The sequence below is a fragment of the Rattus norvegicus genome, chromosome 2 (genome assembly GCF_021556685.1).
Source record: "Rattus norvegicus strain SHRSP/BbbUtx chromosome 2, alternate assembly SHRSP_T2T, whole genome shotgun sequence".
Lineage (NCBI taxonomy): Eukaryota > Metazoa > Chordata > Mammalia > Rodentia > Muridae > Rattus > Rattus norvegicus.
The window spans coordinates 172,317,375-172,335,780 of NC_141535.1; the positions used below are offsets into that span (position 1 = coordinate 172,317,375).

Sequence of the window (18,406 nt, forward strand, 5' to 3'; positions counted from 1 at the left end):
AGATTTCAGACCAGAACTGTCTGGACTTGATAATCCAAACATACCTAGGGTCAGAGTATCCTGTCTGAGAGATGGAGCACCACAGAAGCAAGAAGAGGACACTGAGGACTGTGTCTTGATACGTCCTGGCTGTGACAAGATTGGGATATTAGTGGGTCTGGGGCCCTTTCCCAGCTGTGTCTCTGTTATAGACTGGCAATAGGCTATCATGATTCAATGCCCCATGGCACAGACAAGACTCACTCTATTTAACAGTCAATCCATCTAATGAACGCCAACCCAGGAAGAGGGGCTTCAGCTAGAACTGGAGTGGGAACCCAGGGTAGTCACTGTAGCCAACACTTACCTTCTATTGTCTGAGAAGTGTGAGGTCTCCAGCATGGGTGGAGAGGTCTGTGTAAACCCAATGGGATAGAAGCTATCAGCTTCCAATCAGCCCAGAGAATTTTAATACTTCAGAGTGAAACACTTTTAAGTCATTCAGAGAATTTTAATACTTCAATAATGGAACACGTTTAAGTCATTCGGTCCACCCCCTCTCTGATTCCAGTTCACTCAAACACCCCTGGCTTGAGTGGTGTCTCCCATTTGTGTCATATGTGTCTGTCTGAAGAAAGAATAGCCTGGCTGAGGTCTGGGAGGCAGGGACATCTATGAAGGACACAGAAGCAAAAGGAGGCGACTGGAAGATGTCTCTGTTCCTTAGGGACAATAGAGTGTCTCCTCTCCAGTCTCTTGGGAGAGACTGCTCATAGGGATCGGTGCGAGCTCAGCCCAGTGAGAGAAATGCAATCTGGGCTTGCTGACAAAGTCAAGTGCTTCAGTTAAAAGAAAGAAGCCCTCAACATGCTCACAAAAATACTTCTTGGAAGCAGCCAGCCCATCCTTCGTTCAAACTTAGAATCTGTGGTGCAAGGGAGTCGTCAGTAGTTTTCCACAGGCTTGCTGGCTGAATCTCCACACCATGTGGAATCTCAACCACAGGCAGGACAGCATGATACAGCGATTTCTCTCCTCTCTCTCTCTCTCTCTCTCTCTCTCTCTCTCTCTCTCTCTCTCCTCCCTCTCCCCTTTCCCTCCCTCCCTCCTTTCATCCCTTCCTCCATTTTCCCCTCCCTCCTTTTCTTTTACCCCCTCCCTCCCCACTCTCAATATGCTCAGTCATTTGTCTGTCAGGCAGATCTGCTTGGGTATCTAATAGGATTCTCAATCATATTATGTCCAAAATAGCAGTCTTGGCACTGGTTTTTCCCCAAACCTGCCCTTTTCAATGCTCCCTTCTCTCAAGCCTAACATAAAAATCACTCTTTCCAGGACCCCTCTCCTCCCCTTTCCTCTTGCTTCCACCTGTAGCATCTACTTAAGATATTATCACTTCCAAGCTATCACAAAGAACACTTCCAGGTTCCAGGTCAAAGCAGGTGACAGAGTTGGTTTAGACATATGTACACCACACACACACACACACACACACACACACACACACACACACACGTCTTTAAAGTTTATTCATTCTTTTTTAGTCTTTCCCACTTCCTTCCACAATCACAGTCCTCTTTGGTTCCATATGTGTATCATGAATCTCTCTGGTTTCATACGGAATTTTGGTAGAAACATCCAAACAAGGCTATCTGTGTGCCCCAGATCTCCAGCCCCTTTGCCTGGGAAAACACAGGCAGGTTGGAGCCTGGTATGACCAAGAAAGCCTTATTTTAACCTAGGAGAGAAAGGCAGAATAGAAGAATAGAATGCCAGTAGACTCCAATCGGGTTATGCCTCTGGTCCCAGGAAAGAAGCAATACCTGAAGGCCAGAGGCTCTGGGCTAGCCTGGGCAGGCTTAGACTGGACCTAGTTGCCAGTCCCTGCAGCTTGGCTCTCCGTCTTTCCATAAAGTAGACTGGACAAATGTCACAGCTGGGTCCAGGAAGAGGCTCCGCATGTTTCAGCCCTTTGCTTATCCTCAACCCTGTCCCCAGGCCAACAGGGGAGGCTTAGATGTTTGGTGGGCAGCTCCTTACATCTCCCTAAGGAGTTTGGACTCAGCCTTTGAAGCTGATGCTAACAGTGGACAGGAAGGCAGGGACAGCCATGAAGGGCACAAGCAAAAGGGGTGAGCCAGATGGTGTGCGTACGCATCCCCATGCTGGCACTCCCAGGATGCCTCAGGGGCGGGATGCAGTGAGGATCATCAAGTGCAAACATCAATGGAGAAATAGATATCGCCTCTTCTCATCCATGGCTGCATCGATTTCCTCACACACACTCCTGTGTCCCACAGAATAAACCCAATACCACCACACTCTGTCCTCGTCAGGGAACAAGACAGGCTCCAGGGCTCCATTCCGGGTCCTGGCCTTTACTTAGTGGCTGACTTAGTTACCTTAGCCAAGTCCTCTCCACCTTTTTAAAAATGTTAAGTTGAAAAAATTCCCATGATTTACAATTTCTGTTTGTCAATGCCCATTGCAGTTCAGGCCTGTCCTAGGATCTAAGGAGTAATTTCAGGTAATTAAATAAAATGGGCACAGTTCTTGCAGTGTTATGGGAAGAATTCCCTAACTGAAAATTCAATCAAGCATTCAGAGATATCGGGAGAAAGTCTTTATTTTTCTATTAGCATGCAGAATGACCTCGTCTAATGCTTAAGAGACACTCCCCAAGAAATAGTTCACTACTTATATAGGGTAGGGAATATTGGCACAATCTTGTCTTCCTGACCGTTCTAGAGTGGTCTTTTCATTCCTGTGACCTAATTGAGTTTCTCCGGAACTTAAGAACATTTCACAGAAGGAGACGTTGTGTGTTTTGTGGTAGGAGGACAGTTTTATCTTTAGCAAACAGAACTTAACAGTAGTTCATATATCAGGTCATGTGTCTCCCATTTTATAGCTGAGGCAATGTGAAGGTCCACCTTTAAAACTATGTGACACCCTGTGACTAAGTCATTGCCTCTAGATGTAAACCTACATTCTCTGGGAGACTCTTCCCATAGTGGGTGCTAAGGGGAGGCTGGGAGACCATAAGAGAATGGGTTGGCTTCCTCTGGGTCCTGAGGGATCTCGCTGTATTTCTGATCTCTGTGAGCAACACATCAGCTTGATGTGGGGACTGAGCCCACTGGGCAGTTTTTCTAGCGCTCCAGAAACAGCTTTGGTGTGCCCCTTGGGAGACTCCAGTCCTGGTGAGTATTATCCCCTTAGAGGTCTGAACAGGCTCCATAGCCCTTCCAATGCGCTGCCTCCACTCTCTTAGGGGCAGCCGCCTTCCGGAGCAGAGGTCTTTATGCTGTCTTAGTGGTCTTGTTCTTGATCCCCTTCAACTGTGTCTTTATTCAAAATCCTTTTGGGTAATGTGTGTGCTGTGATCCCTGGCTGCCGCCTGGACCCTACTCGATGGCACCGTGGCTACACAGCTGAGAAAATGGGAGAGCTGGACTCTGACATTGGCCCAGATAGCTCTACAGCCTTAGCTTCATTCACTAATGGCATCTGGTTCTTACAGATTAGTGGGAGCTGGGGCTACCTCCAATCCCCAGGTCCCTCAGGAGGCCTGGTGCCCTGTTTTTCAGGAAAGAGAAGAAAGATGGTGTTTTCAGTGGTACCTTGCCTGCCCATGGCCCTGCCAAGGGGGCCAGTGGTAGACTCCAGTCAGAGCCTATCCAGCAACTAGATCTTTGCATCAGGCAAAGATCTCCTGGTCTCAGATCAAGTAGCTTTGCCCTCTGTGTCCAGGGGATAAACCATAAGCCAAGCATGGTTGTTTCCTTTCCCTCTATGTTAATGATTCCTCACAGACTGTGTTATAGCCAGAAAACTATCAAGTGAATCTATAAGGGCTTCCCATCAGGGAGAAAGAAGTTACTACCTAGCCCTAGCAGCCATCTTGGAACCATGAGATGACAATTCTGAAGATGCAAAAGCCATAGCTCAGGGCAACAAAGTCACACGGAAAGTCAGAATTCTTTGTGGCATTCCACAGGCCTAGTCTTTGCTGTTTGCAACGAAAGTGTTCCCACTGGGTACAAAGCATTGTACCATTCCCTAGGTCACAGAAACACCATGCTTGCTTAGCACCTGTCAACCCTGTGCCTGCTGTTGTTGTAGGCTGTTTCCCAGGAGAGCGGACCTCACCCTGACAGCTGGAGCCTGGGTGCGCTCAGCAGTGGGGCTCCCAGCCCTCTGCAGGCGCACTGTTGTCTGAGGCAGGGCTTCAGCAGCCTCTGGGGTGGGGGGGGTGCATAAACAGGAGGATTTGCGTTTTATAGGATAGTCAATATTTATTCATCCTGACAGAGCAATGCACAGGGAGAGAGATCATAAACTGTCTCTGGTACCGAGGCCTGAGGTCGTAGGGCCTAAGAGGCTTCTCCCTGCTCTGCTTGCAAGGCAATGCTCAACAGAGCTGAGAATGGAGGACCCGAGGAACCAGAGAAGACAGAGTGAAAAACCGACCTAGCACACATAGAAACTCAAGAGTTCTCTGGGCATCTTCCTGACAGTCTTGTCTCAAAGGCAGGGCAAGAAACGCGCCCCTTTGTCTCTTCCCTTAGGCATCTCATGACAGATCCAGTTATAAAGGCGACGGCCGTGGGGGTTTTATCAAGTCTCTCGAGGCGTGTGGGTGCCGGGGATGTGTGTGTATGCAGACAGGTGATGTGTGCTCTTGTCTGACGGGTTCATGCATGCAGGTGACGCATGCAGACCGTAGAAGGCTCGTTTCCTCAGGAGCCTGGCTTCTCCTTCATCCCACGCTGTTCCCTGCTGCGTGTCACCTCCTGCTCTGTGGGTTTTTGCCTCTCCATGTTTGAGCCTCTCATCCGGACTGCTGTGCTCCTTCTCGTCTCTCCAGTTTTCCCCTCTCCCTCTCACTCAGCATCTCAGCCTATTCCGATGACTCTAAGAAAATATTTAAAACAGAGTGGCTGAGATGTATTCTGGATCCTGAGGAGTCATGGATCAAGGTACCACAGAGCCCGTGTTTGGCAAGGGCACTCTTCCTTGCAGAGGGTGCCATCTCACTGTATTTCTTATAGGGGGCCAGGGTAACTGGATCTGTGGGTTCCTCTTTTGAGGGCATCAGTGCCATCCATGAGGGCTCTACTTCAGCATCTTAAGAATTCCCCCAAGGGTCCCATTCCCACTGGGGACTGGCATCCGACGTAGGCAGTAAGTAGAAAGACTCATGCTTCCAGACTGTAGAACTCAGTCCCAATGTTAACAGTCTGCTGTTTCCTTTGGTCAGATCGGACATTTCCTTCTTTTCAAGACTTTCAGAGCTCTGCCAGGACCTTTGGATCAGGCTCTGAACCTGCTGCCTGATACTCAGCGTCCCCACCCCACCCCCGCCATCTCCAACCCGACCTTGATTTCTCCTATGTGCTAACCTAAGCAAATCCATCAAAGCTCGGCTTAAGTGTCTCCTCCCTTTCTTTTAATCTCCATGCTTCTTTATTGCCTTCCTCAATAAGAGAGAGCTTCCCTGCCTTTGGGCCGCTGTAACCATTTATATTCACTGCATGGCAATCATCAGAACTCTCTACTCTGTGTGTATTTTTTTTTTATCCTTTCACTTATATAATAGAACGATGATTCTCAACAAGGGCAGGACGTATTTGGCAGTGTTTGCAGATATTCTTGGATGCCACGACTGTTGTAGGTGGAGGTCAAGGCTGCTGCTCTCAATATCCCACAATGCACAGGATAGCTTCTCAAGGCAAAGAAATAATCAATTCTAAACACCAATGACCCAAGGTCAAGGCACCCTGGATTAGGTCTGAAGCTTCAAGATGTAGAAACCATGTGTCTTCCCGTTCCATATAGTACACAGCTTTGGGATAGCATCTACTTTGAACCTTCTAAATGAATGACTGCACAGTAAACATCAGCAGATCTAGGTTTAAGCCTGTAAATGGAAGCCAACTGACTCAAGCAGTGCCTCGTTGGCTTTGCTACTTCTATTTCCCATTCACCATCACACATGGCGTCTCTGACGGTGGATGGCCCCTGTAACCCTTCATCCTTAGTATTCTCGGAAGCTCTCCTTGACTGTTAGACACCATAAAGTGAAGTCCCAGTTCATAGTGTCAGGGATGCTCAGAAAGCCCTTCCCTAAGCTACACTTTAGTACATTACATCTTTCGTCTTTATAGAGGGTCAACGAAAGTATACTCTCTTGCTGTGTCTCTGACCCATTTGGGGAACTCTAGTTAGCAAATAGTCCACGCGCTCCTAACACTACAAGGTGACCTGACGCCATCCTTCATTTCACAGATGAGATGAATTGTTCGCTGTGTCACTCCTTGCTCTTTAGCCCAGGACCCACAGGATGAATTCCTACCTAGGTTTAGTTCCAAGGAAACATTTTGTCTCTAGAGATGAATATGTATTCTTTATGCTGTCAGAAACCACAAATCTATGCAATCCAATATGTTTCTCTTTTTTCAGTTTAGCTGCCAGGAAAGTTAGAGAGCAAACGAAATGCCCAAGTGTGAGGATCTGCTTCATTCAGGTGTCTGAAGCTATCTGCTTCTTCTGCTTCCGTTAGCCAGAGTGTTGTCCTTAGATGCCTTCTCCTGTACCATGTTTTCTCTTCAAGCTGCCTCAAGCCTTTTAGAAGTAAGTAGGATACAAATCTTAACTAAAAAACAAATACCCCGCCCCCCAATCTTGCTGCTGTTGTTTTTCCCAGGCATCGTCTGCTGTGGGCAGGCAGGACCGAGGCTCTGGGTGGAGGTGACCTGTCCTGGGACTGTGGCTCTGTCATTTGTCATCTGTGTGACCTTGACTCTGTTTCTTAACCTCTCGAAATCTTTATAGCTGTATCACAGGGTCGTTGAAAGGATCAAATGAGAGATGGTGCAGCAGTCGGGACAGGCGCCTTTCGTCAGCTATAAAAGAGATGCTTCCCACCCCAACACCAGCCTTGCCTCTGAAGTCCACAGCTTGATTTTGGTTCTGACCAGTGCCTCCAGCAACCACTTTTGAGTAACAAAAGCAGCATTTTTCCTTTAAGGGGGATTCTTAGAGCTCCTGGTTGCCTGCCCTTCCAGAGGCAACGGAAAGCATCCAAAGCTGTCATTCCCTTTTCCTGTGATTTTAATTGCCTAGGTAAGTTATATAAACAACAGCAAAACATTCCACTTTGTGGGGTAGTACTGCCGGCCTCGGATTGGCTGCTACAATTGCTATTTTCAGAGCTTGGCACAGGGATGGCTTCTGCCACTTTCGTCTATGGTTGGCCTTGAGGTTTTCCATTGTAAATCTAGAGAATACGGGCAAAAAGCCAACTTGCTTTTTCTTTTTGCCCAAGGATGGGATGGATTTAGAAACCAACGAAGGACTTGGAATGTTCTGTATCTTTATCGTGAAATGGTTTGCTTTTATTCAGAAGACTTGAGAGAAAGTGGAAGTAAAAGGCCAGTCTTATTTGCAAAGAATCTCAAGAAATTTTAGAGTAGTTCGAGTCTCTCGTTGTCTTAAATGGAAGACCCAAGGCTCAGGGACATCAGTTAGCACATCTGGTATCCCAGGCTGGCTCCAGGGACATCAGTTAGCACATCTGGTGTCCCAGGCTGGCTCCAGGGACATCAGTTAGCACATCTGGTGTCCCCAGGCTCAGGGACATCAGTTAGCACATCTGGTGTCCCCAGGCTGGCTCCAGTTTTCACTGGGCTGGGCTCTTTCCTGGCTCAACAGGGTGCTAAAAGAAGGACCTCAGACCCAGGGCTAGTGACATTCTTGTGAACGTACATATGTGCCTATGTGTACACGTATGCACATGTTTGTATGTATAGGAGATGTCTTAGGGTTTTACTACTGTGAACAGACACTGTGACCAAGCAACTCTTACAAGGACAACATTTAATGGGGGCTGGCTTACAGGTTTGAGGTTCAGTCCATGAACATCAAGGTGGGAGCATGGCAGCATCCAGACAGGCATGGTGCAGGAGGAGCTGAGTTCTACATCTTCACCCAAAGGAAGCCAGGAACAGACTGAGCATCCTCAGGCAGCTAGGAGGAGGGTCTCCAAGCCCACCCCACAGTGACACACTTCCTCCAACAAGGCCACACCCATTCCAACAAGGCCACACCCATTCCAACAAGGCCACACCCACTCCAACAAGGCCACACCTTCTAATAGTGCCACTCCCTGGGCAGAGCATATACACACCATAGCAAGATCCCTTTCTTGTTTTATTCCATTTGCCAGGTCAGCTGGCTCAGGAACTTCTAGTTTCTCTCGTGCTCACTGCCTACATCCTCACAAGGATGCTGGGCATACAGACACTCCAGCCATGGTGCCCAGAATTTATATAAAATAGAGATTTGAACTCAGGTCCTTGTATTTGTGAAGGAAGCATGTTTTCCTACTGAACTATGTCCCCTACGCCAATGGTGGCATTATTTATAGAAGAGAAGAAGGTTAGGGTTAAAGTTGACAAACATATTAGTGCTATACTGTCCAGTTGGGTCACTACTAGCTACATGAGGGTCTATAAATTGAAAATCCAGTCGATGGAAATACGGTTTTAAAATTCGGCTCACCAGCCACACTGGCCACCTTTCAAAGGCTTGTCACTTGCAGCTAGTGGTGGGTGTGTGGGACGTCGCAGAGGTGGACTGTGTTCTTTACAAAGCCTGTCTTACATTGTTGTTTTAGAGCATTTTTTTCCAACCTGAATGGAGATGGAAGCAAAATAAAGGTGTGACTGCCGGCCAGTCAGTCCTTACAACTCAAGGAAGCACTCTGCTGTGGACTGACATTCGCCTGAGGTTCCAATAGGTGGCCAGCCACAGCCCTGCTGTTCTGGTGTGTGCCCAGTCCTCTCATACAGTTATAGAGAACTGGTTCCCACAGGCATCAGGAGGCCTGGGCAGAATGTGTGTGGACACTGGGGGGTTGGGATTCAGTCACAGGGCGGGGCCTGGCGACCTTAAACTCGTGGAAGAAGCGCCGTTGAAGCAAGTAGCCTTTCCCTTCGCCACAGCAAGAAGTCCAGGGACTACTTCCACACTGGAGGGACAGGGGTCACCAGGCTCCTGAGGGACCAGACTGGCTTTGTACTTGCCTGTGTGAAAACTGACGGAGGAACGGTCACGTAAAACGGCAGGAAGTGCTTCTGCAGTGCTGAAGTTGCCAGCGACTTTCTGCTTGATGTATCTTGGATCACACGAAAACACAAGATATTCTCACGGTTATCTCTCGCAGTCCCTGGACCCAGAGTCTCCTAGCTGACCTTGACTTTTCCTTCATTCTCTGCTTCTCGGGAGGCGCTGGCTCGGGGACAGTTTCTTCACCGGGAGCACCCATGTGGTACCTTTGAAGCTTACAACAATCTTTTTTTCCTGGTCCTAAAATAGTTCCTCTGAGATTCCCCCTGATGCCCCAGGCTGTTATTATCCTAGGTTCCTGGCTCTGTTTCGCCCCCTCCCCTGGTTCAGGGGGGGAGGAAGCCTGGGACACAGTTTATATCTGTCTTTTGTCTCCAACCTCACACTTTTCCTCACATATATTTTTAATAATATCATCACAATCACCAACCACCCACTGAGTTCTTACCGAGCTCCAGAAACTGCAGAGCACTTTACAGGTGTTGCCTAGAACCAACCTACTCCACTCCACAACCGCCACCTTGCCCCAAACTGCTGTCGTCTCACACCTAGACCATCCCAGAAGCTGCCTGACAGGTCTTTCTTCTGCTCCTGTCTCCTTTCTTCTATTTTCCACCGTGCAGCCAGAAAGATTCTATTAAAACGGGAAGTAGGTCATGCTCTTCCCCTGCCTCAGCATCCTCTCTTCTGACTCAGTAAGAAGCCAAGCTTTTACAGAAGTCTTTGATACTCTATGTAATCTGCTCTGCCTGCTGACATCATGGTCACTCCATTTCTTACCAACACTTACCCCCTACATTCTCGAACTACAATTCAGCCGCACTGATGCCAGGCCCTTTGCCTTTGTGCGTGCGTGCGTGTGTGTGTGTGTGTGTGTGTGTGTGTGTGTGTGTGTGTGTGTGTGGTGTATACACATGTGAGTGCACAAGTACTCTACCACATGTGGCTGTGTGGTGGCTAGAGGTAGACATAGGGTGTCTTCTTCTGTCACTCTTAGTTTTCTGACATAGGTCCCTTCCAGAACTTGGAGTTTTCCATTTCAGTTAGGCTTGGCAGCCAGTGAGCCCCAAGACTCACCTGTTCCCACCTCCAGCTCTAGAATTCTAGGCCAGCCACTGTTGCCACACTGGCCTGGTCTTTCCATGGTTAGTGGAGTGAATGCAGGTCGTGATGCTTACACAGCAAGCGCCTTACCCACTGAGCTACTGCTCCCGTTCTCTCTGCCTCTACGCTTGCCTCTGCCTCCTTCAAGTCTGTTTGTGTTAAAAGTCGTTTCTTCAGAGATTTCTTTAGTTGTCTCATTTTAAAATATACCAATGAGCGCACACAGTGTGTCTACAAGAGCACCACACACAGTGTGTCTACAAGAGCACCACACACAGTGTGTCTACATGCTACTTACTTCACTTCTTTATTCATTTTAGATGATTTTTTATGAGTGTTTTTGCCTGCATGTATGTCTGTGCACCACATATGTGCCTAGTGTCCTCGGAGGCCAGAAGAGAATTCAGATCCTCTGGAACTGGAGTTACAGACGGTTGTAATCTGCCATGTCGATGCTGGGACTCCATCTCAGGGCCTCTGCAAGAGCAACAAATGCTCTTAACCCCTGAACCAGCTCTCCAGATCTTATTTATTAATCAACATTCTGCCCTAAATAAAACTTCCGGCTCTCCAAGGACAGGGGCTTTTGTCTGATTTGCTGTAAATTTTGAGCACTGAGCACAATGTCTAGCTCAACCCACATTTTGGGGGGAGCAAGGGACACAAGCTAATAATTCTAACAGATCCTTAGATCATAGGCACTGCCTACTCTATAGGTGGGAAAATGAGGTTTAAGGCTAAGCACCATTGCCTGAGATCACACAGCTGTTCCCTCTGATCACCTGTATGTCACCCAATACATGCTCCCATCCACAGCAGTAGCCATCATTCAACTTAGCATCCTCTGCAGGTCTCCCAAACCCATCATCCGTCACACATCCCGCAGACTACTGCTGTCTTCAGGTGCAAGGCTTCTGAGCATGCCAGCCACCAGCAAAGCACATTCAATCAGTTCCCAAGGTTTCTGGCTACCTCCAGCGTTTCTAGAAGGAACAGTGTGTCTTTCCCACATCGACCATAAAACCTCAGAAAACACAGATTCTCCGAAGCCCGAGAAGCAGCCACTGCAGACTTGTGGAAGGTAGCTGGGCGCTACAATCTGAATCAGAAATGTGTGGGCTCACAGCGCACATCTGGAGGGTGTGGAACCTTTAGGAGGTGGAACCTTCCTTGGGAACAGGCCAATAGAGGCAGGTCTTTGAAGGTCACGTGCACTTCCTGTTTCTGACTCCCAGTTTTCTGGTGTGAACAAGCACGACCTCAAACACATGCAGCTACAGAAACTGCTCTGCTATGCCTTCCCTGCCAGCACGGACTGAAATCCCCGGAACCTGAGAACCAAAATAAAACATTCTTCTTTTAAACGGTTTCTGTCAGGGACTTTGGTCACAGCGTGACAAAAGTAACAGTCCGTGGGCTAAGAAACTGCTCTGCTAAATGAAGTGAGAATGACCAATTGCACCTTTCGATTTGACTTAGAAGAAAGGAGAAGACGCTAACAAAGAAAGACTGGGCTTCTGGTATATGTTCATACATCATGATTAGAACGCAGCTGTGTCCACATGTGTGCAGATATGACACTGACCTTGGGTGTCTTCCTCTGTTGCTCTCCTCCTCCTGTACTGAAGCAGGATGGCTGGTTGAACCCAGAGCTTGCTGATTCAGCTAGTTTAGCCAGCCGGCTTGCTCTGGAGATCCTATCACATCCTCCTGTGTGCTGAGATTACAGGCAGACTGTTGCATCTAGCCAACATTTTAAGTGCATGGTGGAGATTTGAACTCTGCTCCCTGTGCTTGTGAGACAAGCACTTTAACCCTGGAGCCATCTTCCCAGCCACACCATTGCAATCTTTTTTTTTAATATTAAAGTGTTAATGTTTTCAGGATGAGCAATATTCATGCAAACATCAAATGTTTCAACTGATGCTTTGGTATATAGTAATAGATGTCTCCCAACAATAATAAGTTATACTGTGTGTGTCCTACTAGGACTAAATTATTAAATGAATCTACCCATGTTTTAAACATTATTTTGTTTTATTTTTTGAGATTATAATTACATCATTCTTCCCTTTCTTCCCTCCAAACCATCCATACATCCTTCCTTGTTCTTTTAAATTCATTGCTTCTTCTTAAATATATATATATTATATATATATAAATACACACACACACACATACACACACACACACACACACACACACACACACACACACTCCAAAGCAGAAATACAACCTACTCAGTCTGTATAATGTTCCTTGTATGCATACTTTCAGGGCTGAGTATTTGGTCTTGGAAGCCCATTTAGTGCACTCTTCTCTGGAGAAGACGATTTCTCCTGCTCTTGGTGTCCCTTAGCTGCCGGTTGTGGGTAGGGTTGAGACCCTCTAGGCTTTCCCCTGTTTTACATTACCTTTTCAGCCCATGCTTAGGCCCGTGAGATTTTACGGACATACCGGGATAATCTCTAACTACATTCTAAATATGTATTTTATACAGGTGAGTATAGTCTTCATTCCTCATCAAGAAACTTCTCTTTGCGACACACGGGCATCAGTTCAGAGAACTGTAACCAATCCAAATTTGTAGAGCTCAGTCCCAACTGATCCACCCACAGCACAATTCCTGCACCTAAAGTTCAGGGGTCCTTGTGGAAGAGTGGGCGGGAAGACTGTAAAAGCCAGGAAGGCAGGGAGTTTGCTGTGAGACTGTGTCTCCTAGGAGTGCCATGGCAACCGTTTTAAAGTAAACAGAGCAGAAGCACGAAGCATCTTCTCTTGGTTGTGCAGTTGATAGTCAGAAGTTGTCATTTGGCAGAAATGCCTCTCCATACCTTTACACACCAACACGCCATTTCCTCCCCAAGGACACACAGCCGATGTTCGACTGGCTGTCTCTCTGTGTCTGAGGACTCGAGGTTCCCGCCTCTCATACATGCCACTGCCACTATACGGCTGTTTGTGACTGCTCTGTCCCACTCAGTATGGTGTCCTGGGGTGTCAGGCAAGTCATAACATTGGTGCTTCGTTTGACTGTGTTGGAGGTGTGGCAGCAGGGTGCGGGGATGTTTTTAAAGATGTTTATTTTCTCATAATCAGTTTATCTGCATTTATGATATTTCAAGGAACACTTTGTTCACAGCCGCTCTGCTCGGTGAGGCTTGCCACAGAGTGACGCTCTTCTATTTAATTATACCCTTTCCGTTAGGATAAAATCATTTATTAAAACAGTTAATTACCCATAAATGGAGAACAGTATCTAAGGAAGGAGGCAGGTTAGTGAGTGTGGAGGACATGGTTGCCAAGCTGTCTCCAGGAATCCAGGCTCCTCAGGAATGTGTCAGGGGCCACTGAGGAGAGGTGGCGGGAGATTCTGATCTTACCCTGTCCCCTGCCTTTAACCAGGCTAGTTCCAGTTACCATCTGACACTGTGGGTGAGTGCTGTGTGGTATTTTACTCCAATTTAGAAAAGGCTCCACAGGGTTTTACCCATTATTGGAGTGTTTGTCTATTAAATACAGCTTTACGCCTCTCACAGACACAGTGTAGTGCTGTACATTCTGACTCCACCGATCATATGACTTACTCTGGCCAATGAGCTTATTGCTGTGATAAGTTTAATTTGCTAATGTAAGACCCTCCTGCGCACTTTCAACTCTCTCTCTCTTCCTCTCCTCCTCCCTCTCCTTCTCCCCACCCCCACTTTCTTCTATGTAGGATGTGTAGCATGTGTGGTGTATGTGTATGTGCGTTTGTCCAGATGTGTACACAGATGCATGTGTGTTCTAGGATTTATCATCAATGTTTTCCTCTATCACTCTCTGCTTTCTTTTGGTGACTGATTTCTTACTGAGCTTACTGGTTCAATTAGACTGGCCAGCCAATGAGTTCCAGAGATCCAGTTATCTCTCCATAGCATTAGAATTACAGGCATGTGTGTCCAGACCTGACTTTTTATGTGAGGGCTGAGGAATGCAGACTCAAGCCCTCATGCTTGCATAACAAGCCTATTTGACCAATTCAACCATTGGCTCAGAGTCCTCTATTTTCTTATCCTAAGGTGACTGGCAATGTTTCTGTGGTGGTCACTCTATCAACCTGCTTGCCAGGGTGGCAGGATAAAAATGACCCAGCCGAGTGTTCAGAACAGCATGAAGTAGAAAGAATCTACCTTTGTTGTCTGAAGCTACCAAGTTTTAGGGATCATTTGTCACTGAATTCTGGCCCATCCTATCCTGACTGATACACAGAGGTGTCAAGGGTGGACTTGGGAGGTCAGTGAGACCACCAAGTCTTTCAAACCCTTAACTCTGCTGAACCATTGCTTCAATGGGTTCCGCTTTCTGTGGCCCCTGTTGGACTGGGATTTGTGTCTCTCCCCCACCCTTCTATGCTTAGCCTCTCTGGATTTGCCTGGGACCCAGGGACTCTCAATAATGAGCTTCCCCAGCTGGTCTGCTGCTTCAGATTGAACCTGTTCCAGGGAAGAAACCCTGTGATTGTCAGAGGTTTTCTCATTTGAGCTAGCAATGCTCTGCAATCCTTCTTCTTCTACCGAGACTTTCACCTTGACTGCTTACATGAGGAAAACAATTACACTCCTTTCCCTCACCAGCTTCCTGACTGAGCCAGACTGAGAGAAAGAGACAGAGACAGAGGTTGGGAGGGAGAGGAGGAAGAGGAGGGCAAGAGGGGGCAGGAGGCTATGTAACCACGGGCTTCTAAGTGGGTGCTTATCAAAGGGGGCTCCAATGTCTCATGTCATCATCAGTCTTGGGGCAGCCTTGCTAAAGCACCATGCTGGCTATGAACACCATGTGATTCCCAGGCACGCTAAAGTTGACAAGCTGCCATAAACTAGTTTGTAACTTCCCTCTTTGATCATACGGCATCAAAAACACTCTGTATGTACTATTAGGAAATAACATTTATTTCAGTTTTGTCTCAGTATCCAAACTTTGTGTTAAAAGCAAGTCACTTAACATTCAGCCAGCTTCTAAACTCACCTTTTCATAGATGAAGACTGAGTGTATTAGTATTTCAAATAGAAAAAAAGATAACTCAGCTTTGATATACATCCTTTATCTATCATCTATCTATTTATCTGTCTGTCTATCTACCTACCTACCCATCTCTATCTCTTTCTCTATTTATCTATTTTTGAGACAAGGTTCCTGTGTGTAGTCCTGGCTGTCCTGGAACTCACTTTGTAGACCAGGCTGACCTCAAACTCACATCCACTTGATTCTGTCTCCCAAGTGCTTAGATTAAAGGCATGCACCTCTGACAGACCCCTCCTTTACATTCTTTAAAGTGTCTCTTCATTAAAGAGAAAGTAAAAGGAAATGATTGATGGAGATAAATCAGGTGAAGAAGATGAACCAAGTCCCGGGTCCCAGGGTTGCTATAGAAACAAGGCAGTGGCAGTGGACACTGATGACCAATTACATGCCTAACACTTGAGATACGTATCTCAGATATTCCTGACAACTGCACACAGAGGGAGGAGTAGCTGGTAATTTACATAGAGTTGAGCTAGGCTCCTTCAGGTCAAGTGACTTGTTCAAAGCTACTTAGCTGTGCTACATCACAAAGTGACGGAGTTTCAAAGCCCAAATCCTCAAATCAAGCTGTTTTGCCCTTTGGGCAACTATCTGAGACAGGCAAGAAAGCACACTAGAAAAATGGAGGGGAAACTGAGGCAGAGTAGAAGGTATGTTCAAAAGCATGCGTCTCATACATGAAATAGTATTTAATTTACAAGACTGACTATAAATTATAGCATGGGAAATATGAAAAGCTTAAACCACAGACTAGTATTTCCTCTGAAGAGGATTTGCCTGGTTAGTGGGGGGAAAAGCTTCCAATGTGAACTTGATTTCATTCTACCGAAGTAGGCCAGAGGAGCTGGCAGAATCATAGTTGGTCCTTTATTGAACCTCTGTTTGAGGAAATTAAAGTGAGAGAGGACAGCACGACGAAGCCGCGGTGTTTCTGTCACTGGGGTAATATCAAGGCTCTATCACGGCAGGGAGAAGCATTGCTGCTATGTGAGCTGTCGGAAGGCTGGTGGACAGAGAGCATCTGCAGGGAAGCACCTCCTAGTCAGACTCCTACGGGAGTGGGGAAGGAAGAAAGTCTACCAAGGAGGCAGCTGCTGCTCTCACATAATGTCAACAGAAGGTGCACATTCAAGGACATTGTCCCTTTACCCCTAGCAGCTCCAAGACTTCTGGGTCAAGTGTTACTTTCTTGTACATACCCAACTACCTCCTGGATGCTTTTTAACGTGTTTTTACTCAGATTTTAATTTCGCTGGACGTAGAGAACTCATCCACATCTTCATCCTCCAGTGCTGTGGGAACATCATAGAGGCTTATACAAAATAATCATGGTTTTCTCTTATGAGTTCTCTGTGCTTGCACTAGGCTGTCATTGGAGGCAAAATGCCCCACAATGATCTGTGTCAACTTTGACTAAAAGGGCTCACATGAGGCGCCTGCTAAGAGCTACTCTGAGGTAACTTAGTTCCCCAGCACTGAATTGGCAACATTGACCTGTACTTAGTCAGGTTGGCTGTAGAGTTACCAAAGCCTTCAGTGCCTGCAGGTTGATTCTGAAATTGGGGATGAACCCTTGGTGTTCAAAGGGGCTTCGCCATCTACTTCCGAAGTTTCTGCTGTGAATGATGCTTAGCCGAGAAGAGTAAATCTCTCAAATTCCTCACAATAGTTTACACTTTGCTTCCTCACAGCAAGGTAGTGGTGACTGGAGACCTTTACTGTACTGTTTAATGCCCTGGCACTTCTGGGCCTGTCACATGAACCGTCGAACACCCACCTACACTGGATACGTGTGCGGCAGGAGGAGTTTTTGTCTCCTTAGGCAGCGGGTTTTCAAATGATCAGACTAAGGTGAACTTAACCCTTGGGTATGTCCTGAACTGCAGAGTGATGTTCCTGGTCTCAATTCTCCCAAGCTTTGTGGCCTTTTCGCTTTCTCCAAAGACACTGGAGTTAATTTTCTCACAGACTTTCCCTTTGCTGCTGAGACGGAGCTGTTCTGAAGTCCAGGAGAGGGTTCGAGGCTGAGGTGAGCCCAGCACAGAGGTAGGTACTTATGGGACTCCACTCTTGTGCCTAAATAACTCGAAAAGAAAATCAAGAAGTCAGTGCTTACAGTTTACCACACGACGACCATGACCACAAAGTAAACCATGGAGACTTCACGGAGCAGCAACGCATGGAAATTTCCTATCCTTCAAGTCTTGTCTGGCTCTAAGCTGTTCCTGAACTCAGTGTGCCTCCCTAAGCCCTAGCACATCTGCAGTACAGAAATGTCCGTGTATAGCACCTCATGAAAACCAATATTGTGTGTATCACCCTCCCATGGGAATAAATGACCCCAGCAGAATGGGGGACCAAGCTCTCCAGGAGCACAAGTAGCCATTATAGGTGTCTCTGCATGATAGTCAGACACTGGATCCAGGTGCTGACCAAACATTATAAAGATTGGTAAATGGTGAAGCCAGAGAGGTGAAGCAGCAGTCCACATATCTTGGCATTTTCACATTTATTTTACTTTGTCAAAATGGAGCCTTTAATCTCTGCTTTCTGGAATAAGAACAAGCTCAGAGTCCAGTGTGTGTTCATGCTTTCTGGGTTGTAGGTGGGACGTTAGTGGGGCAACAGTGCCTGGGTCCTGCTAGGATCATTGCTTTCGAAGGTACGCTCTCCTGATGGAAGAGAAGGGACTGGAGAAACATATGATTTAGCCAGGCCTGGCTCCAGCCTCCCTGGAGAGCTTCAGAGTCTGAAAAGGGGAAATGGAAAAGCCCTGGGGCAGTTAGATGAACTTGAGTGTCTCTTAGATGACTCAGTTGGAGCTCTGGCCTAGTCTTTAGCGTCTTTCCTGCCTTTCTTCCTTTCCTTGGTTGTGAACATCCAGCAGGGTTGACCAATCTCCAGTGTGCCTACTGCCACTTTTCCTTAGCACGCCTGGCCCAGGAACAAGCTTGAGCTGTCTATGTACTCCAGCAGCCTAGGTAGTCAGTGGGAGCTGACCTTCAGAATGGAACTCGGTTACCCCTCAGAGAAACACCAGAAAAACTGGTTTGTTAACCACAGTTTCTCTTTGGCTCTCACACAGACTGGTGCTTGTGTTAGCCACAACAGTGTTAGTGACTAGCAT

The 18,406-nt window shown here is 47.0% G+C and overlaps 1 long non-coding RNA gene across 3 annotated transcripts; it reads left to right on the plus strand.

Annotated features, from left to right (window-relative positions):
- Window positions 1–2,942: 2,942 nt before the first annotated feature.
- Window positions 2,943–10,791, plus strand: LOC147996329 (uncharacterized). Of its 3 annotated transcripts, XR_015672039.1 has the most exons (5): window positions 2,946–3,182; window positions 6,445–6,615; window positions 6,817–7,107; window positions 8,660–8,809; window positions 10,536–10,787. It is a non-coding gene; the product is annotated as an uncharacterized LOC147996329 (long non-coding RNA). The 3 variants fall into 3 exon arrangements; XR_015672042.1 differs by lacking the exon at window positions 6,445–6,615 and having other exon boundaries at window positions 10,536–10,791; XR_015672034.1 differs by lacking the exons at window positions 6,445–6,615; window positions 10,536–10,787 and having other exon boundaries at window positions 2,943–3,182; window positions 8,660–9,195.
- The last annotated feature ends 7,615 nt before the right edge of the window (window positions 10,792–18,406 follow it).